At 46.4% G+C, this 25488-nt stretch overlaps 1 pseudogene across 1 annotated transcript in view; it reads right to left on the reverse strand.

Annotated features, from left to right (window-relative positions):
- Positions 1 to 25488, reverse strand: part of LOC311530275 (butyrophilin subfamily 1 member A1-like) — a 52641-nt pseudogene that overhangs the window by 21982 nt on the left and 5171 nt on the right. Inside the window, exons 2-4 of the transcript in view lie at positions 17260 to 17607; positions 6382 to 6663; positions 1477 to 1594 (exon numbers count right to left, since the gene is read on the reverse strand). The product of the transcript in view is annotated as a butyrophilin subfamily 1 member A1-like (transcript). The remainder of the gene's footprint in view (positions 1 to 1476; positions 1595 to 6381; positions 6664 to 17259; positions 17608 to 25488) is intronic.

The raw sequence follows: 25488 nt of genomic DNA on the forward strand, positions 1-25488 counted from the left end.
GTATTCCCAAATTAATGCTGGGTTATTTCCCACCTTTTATTAAGTTTCTTTCTACACTGAGACTTTGTGCTTGCAAGAGAGAAAGTATTGCCTCTTAGAGACACCCAGAGCATGGTATATAATTGTCCCAGGTCACTGGGTGGGGGCTCAAGCTGGTTTGGTGTTGTGTTGTTGAAGGGAAACCCCTAGGTATTGAACTCGGCCCTTGTTGCTGCCAGTTCCAACAGGCAGAAGGGTTACTGGTGACAGCTGTAAAGGTACAACACCCAGTTCCAACTTTCACAAGTACAAAGCACAGCTCCTTTCTGCTTCTCTGAATTACCCGCTTCCGTCCTCAGTGGGAAATGGTTGTAACAGATATTTCCCCTTCCCAATTCTTCAGATACTTGTAAATTCCCACACAGCACTTCAGGCGAGAAAACCCTGGCTGGGACTTTCACAGCTGCCTTGGGGGTTTGCACACTCAGTGCCCATTAATTTAAACAAAAATTGAGTATTCAGATCCCTTAGGCAGCTTTGAAAACCCCAGCATTGCTAGAAATGCCCAGATCACTGAAGGCCAATTTCTGCCCCTTGTGATCAGAGGAAAACCTACAGCTGAGCGCTTGTACTACAATAGAGAGTTTATTGCCCTGTCCCTGTAGCAGGATCTCAGGGCCTGTCTACACCTACAGCATTGCAGCTGCACCGTGCAGATGCGCCGCTGGAGTGCTTAGTGGAGATGTTACCTACACTGACAGGAGAGCCTCTCCCATTGGGGTAGGTACTCCACCTCCCCGAGAGCTAGGTCGGTATCACTGAGTTGCTCGTGGGTCAGGATTTCCCACACCCCCGAGCGTGGGATGTAGTTATACCGATAGAAGTGTGCAGTGTAGATCCACCCTCCGGCTGAACGCAGCAAGTTTCAGCGCAGTAACTTGCCAGTGTAGACAGGCTCCCAGCACTGGGAGCTACGCCCCGCCCCTCGTGGAGTGGTTTTGCTGGTGCATGACCACACAGTAGATAAGGTAATTGCTAACCTCTCCATTATCACTACTTTCCCATTTGCAGCTCCTACTCATCTAGATGGGGAGGGGAAGGGGCATGCACAGACTGGGGCGGGGGCAGAACTGGAACCGAAGAAATCCCCTCTCTCCTCCTACTTTCTGTTAGTTTTTTCTTGCCAAGTTACAAATGTCAGCGCTCCAAGCCCAGCTCACTGAGCCCCACATGGGTGTTTCAATGTAAGTGGTGCTGATCCCCGTGGAATAGTTCAGAATCCCATTCGATTGGGATCCTTTAATGAACGTTGAAGGGGTGAAGCCATTTGACACTTCTCAGCTCAACTGTGAAGCCATCGTTCACCCTTCTCCCGCCGCCCATTGCCTGAAACTCTTCTGAACATGGAATCAAAGCCCCTTAATCCCTGTATCTTTACTTTTGTTTTTCATTTTTATCTCTCTCCTCACCCCAAAGCCCCCTCTCTCGTTACTTCACCTGTTGCTCTGTCTCACCTCCAGAAGCAGTAACCGGCCAGGGCCATGAGAACAGCCAGAAGAGTCAGGATCACCCAGAGAGCCACTTTCAAGGGATTGACCCTTGGGGAAAAATGGCTCTGCAAGAGAAAGTGCCATTGACTTGGGAGCAAACACGTGCAGAATGAAGGCAGGACACTGTGACAGTGGTGACACTGTGATTAGTTAAAAGAATCTCATGGGGAAAAGCACCATGAGATGTGGCTCCTTTGTGCTTTATTATTAAGTCAATGAAAGTCCAGGTTTTATTCTTCTTACTGATCATGGTTCGTTAAAGGGAAGGGGCGTGTTGGAGGTAGGGAGGGGGTAGGGTGGAGCTCTGCTGTGTTACATCTATCCCGCACTGGCATAAATTCAGGTATTTCCTAGGTTGCTCTAACTGATCCCCAAGCTGCAGCCAGTGCAGACTGACCCTCAGAATCAGAGAGTTGTGACTAGCTTCCTGACACCCCCAACTCCCCTGTGTTCAGAGGGGCTCAGCCACATGAGAGAGTCTGGCCCAAAAGATGTTATTGCAGGGTTTTAATACAAACAAAACTTGAGCCTGGAGAGTCAGATTAAAAATTCCTCCAGATTCCTCTTCCCTGGGCCCTGGAACGATGCTGACAACAGGGTCCTTGCTATGTGATTAGTGTGGTGTATTGAAAACTGTGTAGAAATCACAAATTGCCACTCTGAATCCTGAGGGGTTTTCTGATGCTGCTTGCAGGTTAGGGGGCTCTGTAAGGAGCATGCAATGTGGGGCCTCTGCAGTCACTCTGCACAGAGCCAGGTGGGCTATGTTCTGCCTCCCTGCCTCAGGGAGCAGCCTGCTTTGTCTCTCTCTGTATTTGGCTATTGTGTGTTAGAGTTCTGGATTTTGGGGAATAAAGCAGCATTACATTGTAACCTTCCAGGAAGAGTATTTGTTTTGTTTCTAACTCTCTGTGGGTATGCTGTGAACACAACAATCATGTGATACCGGGCATACCATAAGCTTATCAGCAGCGCAGCACTATGAGATCTCAGATGAATAGTGATTAACATATGCAACATTGTTATTATTATAGTTGTCATAAACATACAGCTAAGGGTAGACTAGAATTCCTCCTTAGCTATAAGGGGTTAAGAAGCTCAAATAACCTGGTTGGCACCTGACCAAAAGGACCAATGGAGAAAGAAGATAATTTCAAATCGGGGGTGGGGTAGGGAGGCTTTGTTTGTGCTCTGTGTTGTGTGTTCTCTGGGGAAACAGAGAAGCATCAGGTCAGAAAATTCCTTCTCCTAAAATCATCCTAAAATGAGTCTCAATATTGCAAAAAGAGTAAGTAAATAAGGCAAGGCACATTAGATTATGTTTTGCTTTTAGCTTGTGAATTTTCCCTATGCTTAGAGGGAGGTTTATCCCTGTTTTTTGTAACTTTAAAGTTTTGCCTAGAGGAGAATCCTCTGTGTTTTGAATCTGATTACCCTGTAAAGTTACCTTCCATCCTGATTTTACAGAGGTGCTTCTTTTACTTTTTTTTCTTTATAATAAAGTTCTGTTTTTTAATAATCTGATTTACCTATTTGGTTGGTATATTATTCTCAAGCCTCCCCAGGAAAGGGGGTGAAGGGGATTGGGGGGATATTTTAGGGAACAGGAACTCCAAGTGGTCCTTTTCCTGAATCTTTGTCTAACTCACTTGGTGGTGGCAGCAGTAACCATCCAAAGACAAGGAAGGATTTGTGCCTTGGGGAAGTTTTTAACCTAAGCTGGTAGAAATAAGCTTAGGGGGTCTTTCATGCAGGTCCCCACATCTGTACCCTAGAGTTCAGAGTGGGGAGGCAACCTTGACATGTCATAAACATACAGCTACAGGTAGCCTAGAATTCCTTGTTACCTGTAAGGGGTTAAGAAGGAATTCTAGGCTACCCTTAGCTGTATGTTTATGACAATAGTGATGAACTACACATTCTGTATTAACAAAGTTATTTGGTAGATAATAATACAGAAAAATATGAACCTTTTTTCTAAAAATCAAGATGCTTTTTAGCTAAAAGTTTGTTTCTGCATGTTTTGGGCCTGATCCTTTATTGTTAGCACTGCCAAAACTCTCATCAACCTGGTTATGCAGGGAAGGTAGGATCCGTTCCATTGTGTGCTGTGAAATAAAAAAACACAATGTACATTCATGGCTGTGGAGCTCTGTGATTACTGCCTTCTGAGCAATTAAGTACAAGTTATGACCTGATCCTCAGTTATGACTTAAATGAGCAAAACTCTCATTTAAGGTGATGGGATTTTGCCAGAGTCTGAACTGCAGGATAAGGCCCATAGTACAGCTCTCACATTGATGTGGGAGTTTCAGATGTCATCTAAATAGCAACGCTGAGACCATATCCAGGGCTCTCTTGTGCTAGTCAGGAAAAATGACTTCATTAGCCAGATTTGCACAAACAGTCAGCACCCAGCAGCTCTCAGTGAGAATAAAGGAGAATTCCCTCCCGAGAACTGCGATGGTCACAGCACACAGAGAAGTTAGACACAGATATCAATACTCTTGCTGGAAGGTTGCAGCATAATGTGACTTTATTCCTTAGAATCCAGAACCTTAACCCACAAGAACCCCACAATGGAGTCTCTAAGGCAGCCGGCACAATTCATCCCACCTTGCTTTCTGTAACACTGTGACACACTGCACCCCATATAAAACCCTGAACCCCCATGTTCACCACTGCTATATGATTATGATATATTTTGTACAAAGTGTGCCTTGTGAAGTATCATTTGAAATTCATAATTTACTGAATAGCATTTTTCTGTTTAAATGTGTATGATAACATTGTATGTGGAGCTATGAGATTTTACTATGTTTGTTAGTGAAATATGTTATAATTCTGGGGAATGCCCACAGACTAGCTCCTCAGAGACAACAAACTGATGACAGGTGATGGGAAGCTATTAACTGCTGAGGCAACCATTTGCCATCGGGGGACTGTAAAAAGATTTGCATATCATCCCCAGTGACATCTCACACATCACGTACACAGATGGTGCGAACAAGAAATTTACAGTTCTCCTGATAAACTCTTTGAATCTCACATACACAGGGGACTGTTTTGTCTACACCCCAGTGGGGAGTAATCCTCGAAGAGAGGAGGAGGGTATAAAATAATAGACAGTGATCTTCACCTTGCCTCTCCTCCCCCATCTCTACTCACAGCAATAAGACTGCTTGAAAGTCAGTAGAAGCAGCATTGAACGGGGGCGGGGGGGGAGAGTTGGTCCTAGCTGGAAGGCTTGCCAGTTAGTTTGGACTGCAGTAAGTTTTTGGGTGTGAGAAACCTTTTTGCTTTCAAATGTTGTTTAGCTTGGTAAAGTTTAGGAATTAGTTTTTGGTTTCATTTTTTATTTCTTTTGTAACCAATTCTGACCTTTATGCCTTATCACTTATTATCACTTAAAATCTACCATTCTCTAGTTAATAAACTTGTTTTATTGTTTTACCTAAACCAGTGTGTTTTGGTTTAAGTGTTACTCAGGTTAACAAACACTCCAGCAGAATCATTTCCGTTGATGAAACGACTGACTATTAAAAATTGTTCAGTAGTGTGCTGGACACTACAGGACGCACACTCCTGGGTGCAAGGCTGGGGAGTTTGCAAGTGTCACTCTATGTAGTCCATAAGTGGCTGGGAAAGCATTCATGTAACTTTGCTGTGAGTAACTTTACGTGCTAATGGCTGTGTGTGAGCAGAGCCCAGAGAGGCTGCGTTTCACTAGCAAAGCCGTGTACGAGGCATCCTGGGCTGGACAGTTAAAGGGACACAGCAGTTCAACAGTCCAGACTGTACCCTAGGGGATGTCACCAACAGGACTTTACTTCTTAGAATCCAGAACCATAACACACAAGAACTAAAACCACAGAGAGGAGGCTGCTCCCTAAGGCAGCGGGCACCTTGCTTTACGTTGGCTTGTCCGTAGGAACAGTTAGTGTGTGGCAGCCTGGGATGTAAATCCACCTCGCACTAGCCTGCTGTGCACTAACTGGCTGTGTGCACCCTGCAACGGTGAACTACAAGTTCCCTGGTGCATTTTGATCTGTTCCCATTTCAAAACAGGGTAGAACAAAGCACACTGCGGAATTACTAGTGTACGTAGCCGGGTCCACATGGACAGTTAGTATGTGGCAGGCTAGTGAGAGGCAGATTTACACCCCAGCTTGCCACAGACTGCTTCTGTGAACTCGCAGGATTTTCTACAGAGCCCTCCGGTCTGTGAACAGGACCTGGCAAACGCCCCTCTCAAAGTGATGGCTTGAAATTCCAACACAGTCCTCACCACACCACAAGAACAAAGGAGAATTCCCTCCCCCACCCCTACTGAGAAGAATGATGATTGCTGCTGTGACGTTACACTCCATAATCTTTATGAAAATATGCTTATGATATGGATATGACATAACTGAGATGTACTTTATGCAGGACGGCCCCTGTGAGTCAAAGGGTAAGTCTATATTGCAATTAGACACCTGCGGCTGGCCCCTGCCAACTAACTCAGGTGCACTGGGCTCAGGCTAAGGGACTGTTTAATGGCAGTGTAGTTGAACTTAGGCTGAAGCTTGAGCTCTGGGACCCTCCAGCCCAAGCCTGAATATCTACACTGCCATTTAACAGCCCCTTAGCCCGAGCCCCTTAGCCTGAGCCAGCTGGTACAGGCCACCAGCAGGTGTCTAACTGCAGTGTAGACATCTCCAAAGAGAACGGAGGTTGTTCAGGACTTTACAAGACGTGCTCAGCACCTTGAAGGTTCAGGCCAATAAATAGGAGACACAATGATAAATACTCTCCGCTCACGTCTCCAGCATCTCAGTCTGTCCATGTGCGGCACAGACTGGCACTGACCTGCTATGGAAATCACTGACTCTCTCTCCTGGTTGAGTCGGGGGTTCCTGACACAGCAGGACATTTTCTGGTTGGACTCTTCTGTTAGAACAATGGCAATCTCTGTTTGAAACAGGCCATTGGCCTCTGGGGTTATTTCTTCAGAGGCTGACGCTAAGAGCTTTCCCTGGAGATCTCTCCACTGAGCCTTGGGCTGTGGGTACCATCCGGATGATCGACACACCACCCCGGATCCCTCTGTCCTGATGTCCCTCCACTGAGATGGAAGGAGCAGAGCCCATATCTACAGAAGAAATAAATGAACTTGTGATAATCCTACAGTGCCCAGTAATGAGTCAAAAGCTTCATTACACTGTTATCAAAAGCCATTTCCTATTAAACTAATAATCAGATGTGAGTTCACAAGTGTGGTTGGTCAGTTAATCTGGCCAGATTAATATTTGATATACAGTAAAACTGATATTATAATAGGGCTTTTCTATGCACAAATTTGCTCCAGTTTAGTTAAACTGGTTTAGTTCATCAAGTGCAAATTCCTGTGTGGACACTCTTAAATCAAGAAGGAATTGACTCAAGATAAATCAATATCCCTTGGGGTAAGTTTGTTGTCTGTAGTGTTTGTGTTTGTGGTGTGCTTGCTGCTTGACTGTAATATACCGTGTGGTCTGTTTGTTTGAGGGACCGTGTGCTGACCATGTGTGTGCTGAGCCTAGCAGCCTGCTAGGCAAGGCTGAGAGCTAGGAGCTTCTTGACGAGGCATCCAATCAACCCTCAACCAGGGGGCGGCACTACTCAGGCAGAGCAGGGCTTTAAAAAATAAGCGACCAGAGGAGCTAGCGAACAGGGGAGTTTGACGAGGGAGTTTACAGGGGGAGTGTGAGCAGGGGCTAGATACACCTAACATTCTTTGCACTTAAAGGTCAAAACATCGCTTGATAAAAACAAAGCACCAACAAGGGAACAAGCTTCGGGAGTAAAAAGAGAATGCAGGCAGAAGTCCAGCAACAGATTGGGAGCTACCCAGTTTATTGCACCCAATGTGGCATGTATGATTAACTGCCCTATGGGCAGGTGGCGTATGTGTGCACTCGGAGCAAGGAGATCCTGGCCCTCAGAGACCGTGTACGGACTTTGGAGACCAGGGTGGCTGAGCTGGAGGAGCTACAGGAGACAGAGAGGTACATAGATGAGACTTTTTGGGACACACCGGTCCCACCCCGAGTCTGACAGCCTTTGTGCTGTTGAGGAGGATGAAAGCCTCAGGGAAGCAGAACATCCAACTGGAGCAGAGGGAAACGATCCCATAGTTGGGACCCTCCTCCCAGATGATGTTGTGGTATCCTCTCACATTGAGGATACTTCTCCAGGGGAGGGAACTGCAGTTATTAGGAAGAGACAGGTATTAGTAATGGGCGATTCGATCATTAGAAACATAGATAGCTGGGTTTGTGATGATCGGGAGAACCGCATGGTGACTTGCCTGCCTGGTGCGAAGGTTGCAGATCTCTCAAGATATCTAGATAGGCTTATGTGTAGTGCTGGGGAGGAGCCGGTGGTCATGGTACATGTAAGTACCAACGACATGGGGAAGGATAGGAGAGAGGTCCTGGAGGCCAAATTTAGGCTGCTAGGTAAGAGACTGAAGTCCAGGACCTCCCTGGTAGCATTCTCTTAAATGCTTCCATTTCCACACGCAGGGCCAATTAGACAGGCAGAACTGCAGGGTCTCAATGTGTGGATGAGACGATGGTGTAGGGAGGAGGGGTTTAGATTTATTAGGAACTGGGGAAGCTTTTGGGAGAGGGGGAGCCTATACAGGAAGGATGGGCTCCACCTAAACCAAAACAGAACCAGATTGCTGGCGCTTAAAATTAAAAAGGTTTTAGAACATTTTTTAAACTAAGGGCTGGGGGAAAGCCGACGGGTGTGGAGGAGCATGTGGTTCGGACATCCCTTAGGGAAGGATCTATAAATGGAGATTCCCTATGTCCTAATAAGGAGGAGAGAATGGAAAATGATAAAATACAGGGAGGATCTGATGAGAAACAGTCAAATGAAAAAAAGTCCCATTCGATTATGTCATGCAATAGGGGACAGCCAAAAAATGACAAGTTTTTAAAATGCTTATATACCAATGCTAGAAGTCTAAATAATAAGATGGGTAAACTAGAGTGCCTAGTATTAAATGAGGATATTGATATAATCGGCATCACAGAAACCTGGTGGAATGAGGATAATCAATGGGACACAGTAATACCAGGGTACGAAATATATCAGAAGGACAGAACAGGTTGTGCTGGTGGGGGAGTGGCACTATGTGTGAAAGAAAGTGTAGAATCAAATGAAGTAAAAATTTTAAATGAATCAAATTGTACCATAGAGTTTCTATGGATAGTAATTCCACACTTGAATAATAAGAATATAGCAGTAGGAATATATTACAGACCACCTGACCAAGATGGTGATAGTGACTGTGAAATGCTCAAGGACTTTAGAGAGGCTATTAAAGTAAAAAACTCAGTAATAATGAGGGATTTCAACTATCCCCATATTGACTGGGGACCTGTCACCTCAGGACAGGATGCAGAGAGAAAGTTTCTTGACACCTTAAATGACTGCTTCTTGGAGCAGCTATTCCTGGAACACACAAGAGGAGAGGCAATCCTTGATTTAGTCCGAAGTGGAGCACAGGATCAGGTCCAAGAGGTGAATATAGCTGGACCGCTTGATAATAGTGACCATATTATAATTAAATTTAACATCCCTGTGGCAGGGAAAACTCCACAGCGGCCCAACACTGTAGCATTTAATTTCAGAAAGGGGAACTACACAAAAATGAAGTTAGTGAAACAGAAATGAAAAGGTACAGTACCAAAAGTAAAATCCCTGCAAGCTGCGTGGAAATTTTTTAAAGACACCATAACAGAGGCTCAACTTAAATGTATACCCCAATTTAAAAAACATAATAAGAGAACCAAAAAAGAACCACTGTGGTTAAACAACAAAGTAAAAGAAGCAGTGAGAGGCAAAAAGGCATCCTTTAAAAAGTGGAAGATAAATCCTAATGAGGAAAATAGAAAAGAGCATGAACTCTGGCAAATGAAGTGTAAAAATATAATTAGAAAGACCAAAAAAGAATTTGAAGAACAGCTAGCCAAAGACTCCAAAAGTAATAGCAAAATATTTTTCAAATACATCAGAAGCAGAAAGCCTGCTAAACAACCAGTGTGGCCACTGGACGATCGAGATGCTAAAGGAGCACTCAAAGACAATAAGGCCATTGCAGAGAAACTAAATGAATTCTTTGCATCGGTCTTCACTGTTGAGGATGTGAGGGAGATTCCCAAACCTGAGCCATTCTTTTTCGGTGACAGATCTGAGGAACTGTCCCAAATTGAGGTGTCATTAGAGGAGGTTTTGGAACAAATTGATAAACTAAACAGTAATAAGTCTCCAGGACCTGATGGTATTCACCCAAGAGTTCTGAAGAAATTCAAATGTGAAATTGCAGGACTACTAATTGTCTTCTGTAACCTATCATTTAAATCAGCTTCTGTACCAAATGACTGGTGGATAGACAATTTTTAAAAAGGGCTACAGAGGTGACCCTGGCAACTACAGGCCAGTAAACCTCACTTTAGTACAGGTCAAATTGGCTGAAAACTATTGTAAAGAACAAAATTGTCAGACACATAGATGAACATAATTTCATGGTTTCATAATTTCATCGTCAACGTGGTTTTTGTAAAGGGAAACCATGCCTCACCAATCTACTAGAATTCTTTGAGGGGGTCAACAAGCATGCGGACAAAGGAGATCCAGTGGATATAGTGTATTTAGATTTTCAGAAAGCCTTTGACAGGGTCCCTCACCAAAGGCTCTTAAGCAAAATAAGCAGTCATGGGATAAGAGGGAAGGTTCTCTCATGGATTGGTAACTGGCTAAAAGATAGGAAACAAAGGGTAGGAATAAATGGTCAGTTTTCAGAATGGAGAGAGGTAAATAGTGGTGTCCCCCAGGGATCTGTATTGGGCCCAGTCCTATTTAACATATTCATAAATGATCTGGAAGAAGGGGTAAACACTGAGGTGGCAACATTTGCAGATGATACAAAACTACTCCAGATAGTTAAGTCCCAGGCAGACTGCGAAGAGCTACAAAAGGATCTCACAAAACTGGGTGACTGGGCAACAAAATGGCAGATGAAATTTAATGTTAATAAGTACAAACTAATGCACATTGGAAAACATAATCCTAACTATACATATACAATGATGGGGTCTAAATTAGCTGTCACCACTCAAGAAAGAGATCTTGGAGTTATTGTGGATAGTTCTCTGAAATCATCTACTCAATGTGCAGCGGCAGTCAAAAAAGGGAACAGAATGTTGGGAATCATCAAGAAAGGGATAGATAATATGACAGAAAATATCATATTGCCTCTATATAAATCCATGGTATGCCCACACCTTGAATACTGCATGCAGATGTGGTCACCCCATCTCAAAAAAGATATATTGGAATTGGAAAAGGTTCAGAAAAGGGCAACAAAAATGATTAGGGGTATAGAACGGCTTCCGTATGAGGAGAGATTAATAAGACTGGGACTTTTCAGTTTGGAAAAGAGGCAACTGGGGGGGATATGATAGAGAACAGTGTTTTCCCCAGGAATTGAAATTGGGGGGGTGTTTGAATTTACAGGGGGGCGGGGTCAGGGCCGATGAGGGGTGAGGCCATGAGGGTGAAGGTGGGTTGTATGACACCATAGTAAAAACTGAAAAATGTTTCAAGACTATTTTATTAGATTTAACTCATGTTTTAAAATCATCACACAAATTAAAGTTGGCTACTCAAGCCTTCTATGAAGCACTATATCTACATCTTTCTTGGTTCCTTGTTATAATTTTGCACAACTCTGTTAATAAACTTCTTGAATGCAACGCGTTCATCTTCGGTGGCTTCTCGTATGCCCGGTACTTCCATTCCTTCAGTTGATATGCTCATTAGTTCATTCACGTGATCAGGCAGAAGGTGACTTCTTTCAGAACACAAAATTCTATTCAGTGATGAAAAGGAACGCTCACCTGTAGCTGTTGTGACTGGGAGTAGCAAGAGATGAATTCCTACTTCTTTCATCCCAGGAAACACAGCACAAACATCGGTTCGAGCCGCTAGTGATGATAAAAAAGAAGTTGAAGTCAAATCTTCATTCATTCGTTGTATGATATTCCACTGTGTGTTCAAATTCTCTATTCTGTCCTGATCCCACAGCAGCCCCATTGCTGGTAGTGCCTCACTCCACTCAACTGTCAGTGTTTTAGAGGACAGGCATCTGTAAAAGCTATGTAGAGGTTGAGTAGAATCTAGGAGTCGCTGTTGTAGATTTTTAAGAATCAAGTCTGTGTACTTTTTCAGTTGTCTTAACAAACACTTTTTGTCCTCTTCACTTAAGGATTCAATATAAATGCCTTCATTACTCAACTTCTGGACTGAAGTCTTTGCTTCTTCCAGTACTTTTTCAATGGATAGCTCTCTGATTGATCCAAATGTAGCTTCTATTGCTGGACAAAGATCTACTCCTGTTGTAGCAGATGCCTGGATGACATTGTTTAATGACCCAAGTGGTTTCAACAGTAGACTTACAAGAGAGAGAATGGTCATAGTCTTCTCTGAAGGTAGTAGAAAAAGTAATCCACCAGCCTCACTACTTAGATCCATCCCATCTTGGTAGATACTTTCCAAAGCCCGTAATAATGGCTGGAGTAATTTTAAGACAACAGCTAAGGATCGCTCATGAGAAAGCCAGAGAGTTTTCCCAGGTTGGACTAATTTGAACTTCAATACCAGTATATCTTCTATATTTTCCAAGATATTCAGTCTTTTTGGACTCTTGCTGAAAAATATAATGAAGACATTAAATTTATAGCTTTTAAATATCGTTTGAAGATTCTGCAGCTCGTACTAGTGATAGTTAGAGTAGATAGCCTCTGCAGTGTGTATAGGAGAGATTAGGGTTACACTTTTCTCTGAGCAAAGCTTGTTCTCCACCATATCTTCCAGAGAAGTTTGCAGCTCCATCAAATGCACAAGCAGCCATCTGTTTGGGGTCCAACTGACAAGCATTTAACTCTTCTAAGATGTGGGTTGTCACAGATGGAGCCGATGTGTCTTCTATAACTTGAACATCTAGAAATGCATCTACTGGCCTACCACTGACATCAAGATAACATACACAGTGACTTAATACTTGATTCCCATTTGCATCGGTGCATTCATCAGCCATGTATGCACATTTTTTGAATGTGGAGAGAGAGTTCTTCACTTTTTCAACTGTTGAGTCTTTCACTGTCGCACCACCTGCGTCTAGCCAGTCAGTTGAGTTTCTTGCAGAAAGATAGTGAGCATTTGCTGGTCTTGTTCAGAACCAGTGTTCAAATTCAGGATGAACAAGTGACCATGCACTTAACATTGGCCTCCAGTTTGTAGTGTGTGCTATCTCTTGCTTAAATAGAAAGTATGATGCCACAGCCATGTTTGTTCACATGAACTGTATTGTGTCTCCAGCATTCTTAACAGCCTCATTGACACTCACCGGTGTTGTCCTTGGTCAGTGGAGACTCAGAGTTCAGAGGTGCTTTCACATGAGTTCACCTCCTAGGTGGAGGGCAAGAAGGCACCTTGCTCATTCCTCCAGCTGCTCACTGTTCGCTCTGGTCACTGTTATTCATTATGCCACCGTTCACTCCATCGCTCTGTTGCCAATGGCCCTGCGCTGTCACCTTCTGCTGCCATCATGACCTCTGTGAGTTGGTCTCTTGAGGTTTCACCCAGCTCTCAGTGATTTCAGCTGAGCTCTCAGTGGGGGAACCTCGCTGCTAGTGCAGACTGGGCCAACTCTTCCACAAAAACACTGTCCCCACAGCAGGACTAAGCACTTAGACCTGATTATCAGTGATTTCAGCTGTAGTGGTCACTTAACAAAACAAAAGACTATCTATGGAGCCTAATCAGCTCTGTCTTTAAACAGTAGAGGGGGTAGGTCAAATAGTACTTGTGACTCAGGCAGACCATCAAGCAAAACACCTGGCCCCACCCTCTCTCTCGATGCCCTCAATCAGCACAGGCTAAGTACAGTTCTACTGCCCTTTACTCATACAATAAGAATAACAACATTTCTTTACCCCCACATTCAAGAGATTTGTAATCCAATCCCAGCCAAAATCTATCACTTGGGCAACACAGGTCCATTTGCTGGATACCTAGGTAGATTAGGTGTGAATGTAAATACAATCTGGTCCTGAAGCCTTTCCCCCACAGCCCCCAGCTCATCACTAGCTGTCAGGGAGAGCTCATTTAGACTTTGCTTACAAATCATAATTTGAAATGATTAGGTTGGCCAACATCACCGAAATGAATGCACTGACACTGTCATGAAAAACAACAGCTGTATAAGGAAGCTAGTCTATGTTCATACTTTTCAAATCAATTATACTTTTTCAGATACACGTATTTTATCATACACTTTACATGCTTTTAAAGTGTGTATTAATGTTTCAATTTCAATTCAAATTTCCAAACAATCACTAAATTTGCAACACTGCGTGTAACTAGTTCACAAAACTGGTGGGAGGAGTGTTGGGAAAATTCAGGGGGGATGTAGGGAAATCCCTGCTATCCACGAGGCAATCGTGTCTCTCATTTAGTGCTGTTCTACCTTACGTGCACATGCTTCATATTCTCTACCAATAGCGGGGAGCTGGTGCTGCTACATAACCCTGCAGTTTCCTGAGCAGGAACAAGAGATTGACTCTCCCTTTTATGAACACAGGCAGTGCCTCTCAGCAGGGACAGAGGGTTGAATCAGAAGAACCATTGGAAGGAGCTGTGTACTGCTTAACTCAGGGGTGGCCAGCCTGAGCCTGAGGAGGAGCCGGAATTTACCAGTGTACATTGCCAAAAAGTCACAGTAATATGTCAGCAGCCCCCCATCAGCTCCCACACCTCGCTCCCAACACCTCCCACCCACAGGCAGCCCCACTGATCAGCACCTCCCCCTCCCTCCTCACACCTCCTGATCAGCTGTTTTGTGGCATGCAGGAGGATCTGGGGGGGAGGGGGAGGAGCGAGGGCACTGCAGGCAGAAGGGAGGGGGCAGAAAGGGGGGAGGGGGGCAGAGCCAGGGGTTGAGCTGTGAGCACTCCCCAGCACAGTGGAAAGTTGGCACCTGTAACCCCAGCCCCGGAGTCGGTGCCTGTACATGGAGCCGCACAGTAACTTCTGAAGAGCCGCAGGTTGGCCACCCCTGGCTTAACTGATGGGCAGGGAGGCTAAAGTCGTCCACGACTTTCACTTAGTTACAAAGATAATTTTACAAACATTTGTGACACCCTTGGGGCTTAGAGAGCACGGCCCCTTCAAACCTGTCCTGGAGCAAAGGAAGTGCTGGGTCTTCCAGGGGGAGGAGGGTGGAGACAGGCAGAGAGACAGGGTGAGTGTGTCTATAGCTCCCAACAAGAGGGCTACAGCGAGAGGCCCTCACACAGTGACAGCAGCCAAGAACCTGCCCAAAGCCCAGGAGTGACAGAGCGGCTGGCTGGGGACACCCCAGGATGGGAGCCAGGAAGAGCACTGTGCCAGGGAGGAATCACCTGAGAAGGACAAACCAGAGCCAGACCCAGTTTCGCTGTCACCCCGAGCTGTATGGGGCTGTGAGTACTTGGGTTTGTGACTCTACATTGGGAATAAGGAGGGAGGCTGTTAGCCAGGTAAGTGGGAAGGCTGTCGCTCTGTGTGGGTTTGCAGAGAGCGGCAGAAGAGGGCACTAGAGGGGTTTGCTGTGGAAAATTCATTGGTGTCAAAGATGACCAGGAGCACCCAAGACTCACTGCTGCATGAGAACTCGACCCAGGACTCCTGAACTGTGAGTGTAGACGCAGTGCTTGGTGTCTCCCATTTTTAATTGTGGTATCACTGGGCCGTAACCTGTTTTACCGGCATTCCCATTTTCCCCCCCTGTTGTTTTTCTATCTTCATCCCTCTGTAGATATTTCCCTTTCCTGTATTCACTGATCTGTTCTGGTGTGTGTGTGTATTTACATCAGTGGGGTTTGGAACAAGTGCCCCTGGAGTGGAAGGGAGTTACCGCACTGTGTGCGCCTGGTTTTGGCCGGAGCTGCTCTGCAGAGCAGACTCCATCTTGGCCATGAGGGCTCTCTAGTTACCTATTAATTCCCACAAAGTACTTCCCAGTGCAGAATTACAGTTTCCCAGTAGGGCCTTGTGCCTTTCCAAATGCAGAGAGCGGCTAAACTTACATTTCTGAGACCCAAGAGATACAAAGTAACAGCACACAGCGCCCCAGCCATGCAACCTTAACTCTGCCTCCTGGAGCTGGCAACAGGAGCGGGGAGTGGTTCAGCGAGGGTGGTGCCATAATAAACAGGCATGAGGAAGGTGCCATTGTTTGTGTTGTATTTCTCGGATCTGGATTCCAGCATCGATCTGCCTGCACTCCCACTGCCTTCCCCGTGTCTGGAGTTTCTGTAGTGACTGGTGAAGGGATGCATTACAGCAGGCTGGCAGAGCTGTCGCTGTCATATGATCACATATGTCTCATTTCAGTGCTGAGGTCTGTATAGGGTGACCAGACAGCAAATATGAAAAATTGGGACAGAGTGTGGGGGGTAATAGGCACCTATATAAGAAAAATCCCCAAATATCAGGACTGTCCCTATAAAATTGGGACATCTGGTCACCCTAGGTCTGTAGGCTGTGTCAATAAAAGTGCACAGAGGTGTCTTCCAGCCATGGGGATTGTCAGCAGTGTGGTGTTTACTGCACCTGCCCTAAATCTCATGTCATGGTTACAGAACTAGCTACACCTGTGTCCTGGCTGGTCTGTCTGGCAGCACCTTCAGCTGTCAGGCCTCCTGCCTTCACCTGTCCTGCGGTAGGGGGAATTCCTCAGTTCTCCCATGCTTAGACCAGACTCTGGGTTATGGGTTCCTGTGTATCAACCACTGTTACCCTGTGGGCACCAGACACAAGCCGAGAACCAATCCCAACTGGTGACATCAGTCTGGGGAGGATCAGCCATTGTTTGCCCCAGCTGTGCACAAAAAAGTTGTAATAACCACAACATGCTAATATCACCTGACATTTTATTGGTGTTTGTGTATCTTCTTAACCCCTGGCTCTAATGCAGTGTCTCTTAACCTTTCCAGACTACTGTACCCCTTTCAGGAATCTGATTTGTTTTGCCTACCCCCAAAGTTTCACCTCCCTTAAAAACTACTTGCTTACAAAATCAGACATAAAAATACAAAAGTCTCACAGCCACACTATTCCTGAAGAATTGCTGACTTCTCATTTTTACCACATAATTATAAAATAAATCAATTGGAATATAAATATTGAACTTACATTTCAGTGTACAGCGTATAGAGCAGTATAAACAAGTCATTGTCTGTATGAAATTTTAGTTTGTACTCACTTCGCTGGTGCTTTCTATGTAGCTTGTTATAAAACTCGGCAAATATCTAGATGAGCTGATGTACCCCCTGGAAGCTCTCTGCGTACCCCGGGGATACATGTACCCTGGTTGAGAACCGTTGCTCTAATGACCTCAGATTTAGCCCACTAACCCTACCCCAGACTCCAATGAGCCACAACAATTTTCAAGGCAATCTGAGTATGCGTGTGGATTTTAGAGCCCTTAGGGGGGAAAATTGTTGTTAAACAGTGAACTAGAACAAACTTTAACCAGAGCAGAGCTACTGCCCCACTACAATGAGAAAAATCACCTGTCATCTCACAATGACCCCCCCCCGACTCCACCTATTACCCTGCTGAAGACGTCAAAGTACCACAAGTCACTGACCTGCCACCTGCAGTTCCAATAAAGCTTCTTCATAAGAGACACTGGACTGAAAAAAACACGTGTACTGCCCATTATCGGAGGGTCGGACATCACGTATTCTCAGGAGAACTCTCCCACTGGTGATGTCATCTTTCAAGAGCGCAGTTCTTCTCCGATATTCCAGCCTATCCTTTCCGTACTGATCCTGCCCATCACGGTACAGGTGAACGACTGCAGAGTCCTGGGATCGTAACCATCCCACCTCCATGTTCTCAGCGCTCATCCTGGGGGAGAGGTGGCAGGGCTGGATGGCCTCACCTCCTAGGGAGGCGGAGATTGGACGGTCAGGTCCAGTCACTGTGAACTGTGCTGTGAAATGTACAATGAAAAATGGAAATTAAATTGGCGAGAGGGAGCATTAATTCAGCAGTAAGACCCACAGTGAGAGCGTGCCCTGCGTTAGAAGTGAAAATCATGTCCCCATGCAGTGCTCTAGTCACGTCTATGAATGCAGAGAGTCACAGGCTTGGGGTAACTGCACCTCTGACCCCTCTGTGGTCTGCTCAAGGCATGTCTCCTTAGGTCTCGGGCCTCCAGCCGTCACCTCTCACCGTCCCTCTCCCTCACACTGGGGTTTCAGGCCCCACAATTCACTGTGGTTTTCCCAGCAGGCCTGACCAAAGACCTGTGCTTTGCTTCCTGTCCCAGGGCTATGAACAGCGTGTGCCAGTAACCAAACAGCTCCTGCACTTAGGAGAGAAGAATCCCATGCACCACTACAGGCTGGGGACCGACCGGCTAAGCAGCAGTTCTGCAGAAAAGGACCTGGGGATTACAGTGGATGAGAAGCTGGATAGGGGTCAGCAGTGTGCCCTTGTTGCCAAGAAGGCCAGTATCATATTGGGCTTTTATTAGCAGGAGCATTGCCAGCAGATCGAGGGAAGTGATTATTCCCCTCTATTCAGCACTGGTGAGGCCACACCTGGAGTACTGCGTCCAGTTTTGCTTCCCCCACTACAGAAAGGATGTGGACAAATTGGAGAGAGTCCAGCAGAGGGCAACTAAAATGATTAGGGGGCAGGGGCACATGACTTATGAGGAGAGGCTGAGGAAACTGAGCTTATTTAGTCTGCAAAAGAGAAGAGTGAGGGGGGATTTGATAGCAACCTTCAACTACCTGAAGTGGGGTTCCAAAGAGGATGGAGCTAGGCTGTTCTCAGTGATGGCAGATGACAGAACCAGGAGCAATGGTCTCAAGTTGCAGTGGGGGAGGTCGAGGTTGGATATTAGGAACCACTATTTCACTAGGAGGGTGGTGAAACACTGGAACGGGTTACCTAGGGAGGTGGTGGAATCTCCATCCTTAGAGGTTTTTAAGGCCTGGCTTGACAAAGCTCTGGCTGGGATGGTTTAGTTCGTGTTGGTCCTGCTTTGAGCGGGGGATTGGACTAGATGACCTCCTGAGGTCTCTTCCAACCCTAATCTTCTATGATTCTATGAGCTCTTGCAAAGCAGAGAACATTTAAGGACAAAAGCCTGAGAGAGAAAAGTTACCATAAACCCATCAAAAGTCTGAACACATTTTACACTTGTCCCAAAGGATTCTCATCTGGCACATGGGACTCGCTGGTAGGGTTCAGAGTCTTTCAAACCTTTCTCTAAAGGTTACCCCCTTGGTTAACAGGTCCTGTCACTTTGTAGCCCAAGATCTTGGGCCTCTGGTCAGTTCAAATCCAGCTTTTAAACCAAAAATCTTTGTTCCCTTAGACTTCTGGACCTGATCTCAGGGCTGGCCTTCGGGAAACTGGTGCCCTGGGCAAGCTTTTATTTTGGTGCCTCCCCCTATCACCTTTGGCACTCACAGTCTTCCTACTCCCCCATCACCTCCTTGCCCCACTGCCTCCCCCCAGTGCTCAATTTATATTGAAAGAGGTGTTAGAGCTCAATCCCGGCACAAATTAAGCACTGGCTGGGTGGCCTGACAGTGGTGGCTGCTGGTCGGGCACCCAGCTCTGAAGGCAACACCGCCACCAGCAGCAGCGCAGAAGTAAGGGTGGCGTGATATATGCTATAATGCTACCCTTACTGCTGCTGCTGTGACTCGTAGCGCCTGGCACTCGGCCTGCAGCTCAAGGCAGGCTTTACACTATCACACAGGGGCTGCATCTTGCCAGAGCCCATAGCCCTTTGGGCCACTCCTGGCTCACCGGGGTGCCATTTCTGATTTTGGGGAGTGGGGGCAACTTTAACTGTGATTCCAGGGGCTACTTAGGTACCTGAAAACTCTAGAGTGGTTTTTTTATATGTAACTTAGTAATTAGCTGACAGGAGCACTAGATGTAAGCAGGGTCTGAATGAGCTCTCCCCTGACATCTAGTTGAGAGGGGAGAGACTTCAGGAGCAAACTGTATTTACATGAACACTCCTACTCTGTGTAAATATCTAGCAGAAAGGAGCTGTGTAGCTCCAAGTGATCTACTTTGGCTGGTGCTGGGTTACAAATCACTTTAGTACTGAATGCAGGGGTAGTGAAATGCTGTTATCAGTGTTGTTGTCTTTATTGTCTGAGTAGAAGGGAGCAGAACTGTGCTTAACCTGTCCCAAATAAGAGGTCACCTCGCTAAGCCAGGGGCTTAAATGCCAGACCCCCCTGAGAAAGCAGAGACAGGGTGGGGACAAGTGTTTTAGCAAGGAGGTGTGGATGCTCCCTATGGGTGCCTGGGCTGGTTTAAGTTGTTCCTCCCCATGGTTCAGAGGTAGAGCTATATAGTCTCCATTAGGAGCCTTTTGTTATTTTAAGTGCTTAAAAGAGCTGACAATCAATTCTGGTGGGACAGTGTCTCTGCCCAGCCTCAGAGCTGACCGTCACTAAGAGCTGGATAGACCCTCAAGAGACTGACCTGCCGAGGTCACAGCAGACACAGGTGGCAGAAGGTGATCGGCAAGAGGAACAGGGGCTGGTGGGGTAACTAGCCAGAGCAAGTGCTCAGAGGATAGATCAAGTCAGGTGCCTTCTTTTCCGGGAGGGAGGTAAACTCACACAGATGCACCTCTGATCCCCTGGGTCCTCACTGACCAAGGACAACCACTGTGAGTGGAGTGGGGTGGGGTGGGGTGAGGGAGCAGAGCGGGGCACAGAAAAGGAACGTCTGGTTGTAGAACTCAAGAACACAAGGCAGAAGACACTGCCCTACACACACTGGGATGGGTGTCCTACTTCCTGTGATTCACCGTGACTCTCAGCCAGCCAGTAAAACAGAAGGTTTATTAGACGACAGGAGCACAGTCCAAAACAGGGCTTGTAGGTACAGACAACAGGACCCCCTCAGTCACGTCCATCTTGAGAGCCAGGGAGCCCAGACCCTGGTCCTGGGTCTCCCTCCATTTCCCCAGCCAGCTCCAAACTGAGACCCTCCTCCAGCCATCTCACCCAGCCAGCCCCCCACCCTGGCTCCTCCTCCAGCCTTTGTCCAGTTTCCCAGGCAGAAGGTGTCACCTGGCCCCAACCCCCTCCAGGGCTCAGGTTACATGCTCATGTATCATCCCCCAAGTGAAGTCACACCCTGATATCCCACCACCATCCAGTATCAATGCAGACAGTACGAGTACAACTCCCACACAACATTCCCAGGTCAATACTCCCCACTCCCTGCTCTGTCACAGAAGGTCTGACAGATGGGAAACTTTACTGAAATATTTTAATGAACTATCAGTAGGACTCTCTACCTATCCCCTTGGCATCACTACTTCTTTGGGGGAAAGAATTGCTTCTCTCACTGGGACTAGGCTGAAAAGGCCAGATATCTGAGATGTAGAGCCACTCAGAGTATCTGGGCTGGAATCAACACATATCAATGGAAACGAGGAGTCCTGTGGCACCTTAGAATCATAGAATCATAGAATATCAGGGTTGGAAGGGACCTCAGGAAGTCATCTAGTCCAACCCCCTGCTCAAAGCAGGACTGATCCCCAATTAAATCATCCCAGCCAGGGCTTTGTCAAGCCTGACCTTAAAATCTTCTAAGGAAGGAGATTCCACCACCTCCTTAGGTAATGCATTCCAGTGTTTCACCACCCTCCTAGTGAAAAAGATTTTCCTAATATCCAACCTAAATCTCCCCCACTGCAACTTGAGACCATTACTCCTTGTTCTGTCATCTGCTACCACTGAGAACAGTCTAGAGCCATCCTCTTTGGAACCCCCTTTCAGGTAGTTGAAAGCAGCTATCAAATCCCCCCTCATTCTTCTCTTCTGAAGACTAAACATCCCCAGTTCCCTCAGCCTCTCCTCATTACTCATGTGTTCCAGTCCCCTAATCATTTTTGTTGCCCTCTGCTGGACTCTTTCCAATTTTTCCACATCCTTCTTGTATGTGGGGCCCAAAACTGGACACAGTACTCCAGATGAGGCCTCACCAATGTCGAATAGAGGGGAACGATCATGTCCCTTGATCTGCTGGCAATGCCCCTACTTATACATCCCAAAATGCCATTGGCCTTCTTGGCAACAAGGGCACACTGTTGACTCATATCCAGCTTCTCGTCCACTGTAACCCCTAGGTCCTTTTCTGCAGAACTGCTGCTGAGCCATTCGGTCCCTAGTCTGTAGCGGTGCATGGGATTCTTCTGTCCTAAGTGCAGGACTCTGCACTTGTCCTTGTTGAACCTCATCAGATTTCTTTTGGCCCAATCCTCCAATTTTTCTAGGTCCCTCTGTATCCTATCCCTACCCTCCAGCTTATCTACCTCTCCTCCCAGTTTAGTGTCATCTGCAAACTTGCTGAGGGTGCAATCCACACCATCCTCCAGGTCACTTATGAAAATATTGAACAAAACTGGCCCCAGGACCGACCCTTGGGGCACTCCACTTGATACCAGCTGCCAACTAGACATGGAGCCATTGATCACTACCCGTTGAGCCCGACAATCTAGCCAATTTTCTACCCACCTTATAGTGCATTCATCCAGCCCATACTTCTTTAACTTGCTGGCAAGAATACTGTGGGAGACAGTGTCAAAAGCTTTGCTAAAGTCAAGGAACAACACGTCCACTGCTTTCCCTTCATCCACAGAACCAGTTATCTCGTCATAGAAGCCAATTAGATTAGTCAGGCATGACTTGCCCTTGGTGAATCCATGCTGACTGTTCCTGATCACTTTCCTCTCCGCTGAGTGCTTCAAAATTGATTCCTTAAGGACCTGCTCCATGATTTTTCCAGGGACTGAGGTGAGGCTGTAGTTCCCCGGATCCTTCTTCTTCCCTTTTTTAAAGATGGGCACTACATTAGCCTTTTTCCAATCATCCGGGACCTCTCCCGAGCGCCAAGAGTTTTCAAAGATAATGGCCAATGGCTCTGCAATCACATCCACCAACTCCTTTAGCACCTTCTGATGCAGTGCATCCGGCCCCATGGACTTGTGTTCATCCAGCTTTTCTAAACAGTCCTGAACCACTTCTTTCTCCACAGAGGGCTGGTCACCCACTCCCCATACTGTGCTGCCCAGTGGAGTAGTCTGGGAGCTGACCTTGTTTGTGAAGACAGAGGCAAAAAAAGCATTGAGTACATTAGCTTTTTCCACATCCTCTGTCACTAGGTTGCCTCCCCCATTCAGTAAGGGGCCCACACTTTCCTTCACCTTCTTGTTGCTAACATACCTGAAGAATCCCTTCTTGTTACTCTTAACATCTCTTGCTAGCTGTAAATCCAAGTGTGATTTGGCCTTCCTGCTTTCACTCCTGCATGCCTGAGCAATATTTTTATAGTCTTCCCTGGTCATTTGTCCAATCTTCCACTTCTTGTAAGCTTCTTTTTTGTATTTAAGAACAGCAAGGATTTCACTGTTAAGCCAAGCTGGTCGCCTGCCATATTTACTATTCTTTCTACACATTGGGATGGTTTGTTTTTGCAACCTCAATAAGGATTCTTTAAAATACAAACCTTGTGTGCAACAAACCTCCTGAATTCTGTGGGATCATGAAAAATGCTGAATTCCCTCACTGTGGAATGTTGTGATAATTGGGCTACACATCTGCCCGAATTGTGAGCTGAGCGGTGAGAAGTGAGAAAAAGTTGATAAAATATCACAATAGCCGATAGCAATAAATGCTGATAGGAAAAGCTGCAAACCAAGCCGGTGCTACCCTGTTGGGGACCCTAAGAGAGAACAATGTGTGTGTGGTGGTGCAGGGGGGGGGGGTGACCTTTACCCACCCCTGAGAATACTAACTGCATTATTTCCAAAAATCAGGGCCCCCTGAGCTGTCCTGGCCTCTAAGCAATTGCTTAGTCAGCTTATGCTGAGGGCTGGCTTTGGTGGGAGACAGACAGCCTGAATCAGTCCCAACAGACGGGCTCCTGGTTTAACTCCAGGACTGTGTTCAGATCGTGCCTGGTAAACATGAGGAGGGTGGTGTGGGAAATCAGTGGAGCACAATGCGTGTGTCTGAAATTAGGCCTAGCTGGTGAGCAAAATAATGAGGGGATGGGCTATTCCACCCACCAATCCCCTTGGGGACTTCTAAAAGAGAACCTGGGGGGGGAAATTAGCCGATGCTGGTTGACTGGGAGTCAGGTTGGCCGGAAAGAGCGAGCTTCACCATCATGGCTGCCACCCCCACCATGTGTTAGGACCTCAGAATCCACCATTATGCAGTTGGGCCTTCATTGCCCTGATCCAGAGAGATGTGCTGACCAGACCGAGCCAGGGAGGGTCCCAGGTGACATCGCAAGTGACTCTGGCTACATCCCTGGGATAAGAGACTTACACACACACACACATACTCTCTCTCTCTCTCTCTCTCTCTTTGTCCTTTTCCTTCCCTACCTTATTTTTATTCTGTCCAGTCCCTTTCCTTTTGCCTTCTGTATATTTTGCAGAGGAGGCACTAAAAGCAATGACCTAAACAGCCGGATGCTGGTACAAGTTTGCTCTGTCTTCGCAGTGGCTGATCAGACTGTGTGCTGTGATTCTCCAGCAGCAAGGCTGCGAGTCAGAGTCAGACCCACAGACAGAAGCTGCATTTTCTCTCTCAGCTGTTCTTTTCTCTCCCCTCCATGGGACCTTGGCTCAGATGTCTGGGGCAGTTCACTCCTCTCAGAGCTACTGTTTCAGGCTGTCTGCAGACTCAGGCAGTCATTGCCTGTTCACATTTTCAAGGTTATTGCTTAAAAGTCTTTAAATCATGACTTGAGAACTTCAGTAACTCAGGCAGCAGCTATGGGTCTATTACAGGAGCGGGTGGGAGAGGTTCTGTAGCCTGTGCCATGTAGGAGGTCAGACTAGATGATCACAATGGTCCCTTCTGCCCTTGAAGTCAATGAGTAAAGGAATTGGGTGCCCAATCCCCATTAATTTAAAATGGGAGCTGGGCCTCCAAATCTTCTGTGGGGCTTTGAAAATCCCACCTGTGATTATTGAAGATGCAGATGGAGACTCTGGAGCCCAGTTCTGCAGCAAGAGGTGAATTCTGCAGCCTGAGAATTGAGAAATTCACTGGGCCCCGGTGTAATTAAGGAAATAATGTTTATGTAACACCCACCTGCCCAGCCTTCCTGCCGTACTGGAGAGAAACCCCGACACAGGTCTGGTTGTGAGGCGTGTGACAAAGGCCGGCAGCCTGGCAGGAACTCAGCAGCCGCCCAAGATAACCAGACAAAACCCTCTCCACAGTGTCAGTTTCATTCATAGTCTTCCTGGTGCAATTAAATAAAACAATTTAGCAGAGTCTGTGGCCATGTCCCCTTCATGCAGCTGCACAGGCTGAGACCCCATGGGCAAGGCCCTCTCTAGGGATCAGAGTCAAGCACTCTCCCCGTCCTGGGTTGTTTCACCTCTCTGCTGAGACTCCAAACAGCATCTGTGTCGGTGCCGATTGTGAGGGTGGATGAGGCGATGTGGGGCCAGTTCCCTATGAAATAGACGAAGACCCAACAGCTCACTTCACACAGGTCTCCAGACATCGTCCACGTATTGTCCTGTGCTATTACTGACCAACGGTACCAGTGCCCTAGTGGTGAAAGCCAGGTGTGGGCCAATGCCCAGCCACTCCTCTGTAACAGAAACCTTTTCGAAGGATCATTTGATTATATTTGTCCTTCTAGCTGCTTTGATTTCTGGGTTTGACACCTCAATATCTCCCCTGCATTTCCCCAGAATCGTTTGTACAAGTTATTGCTGGGAACATTTGTATTCTACTTTTCCGTAAGGTTGATTTCCTTTTCTTTTTTAAACACTTCCAAAATTAATGAA

Source organism: Lepidochelys olivacea (genome assembly GCF_965140295.1).
Source record: "Lepidochelys olivacea isolate rLepOli2 genome assembly, chromosome: 14".
In the NCBI taxonomy this organism is placed as follows: domain Eukaryota; kingdom Metazoa; phylum Chordata; order Testudines; family Cheloniidae; genus Lepidochelys; species Lepidochelys olivacea.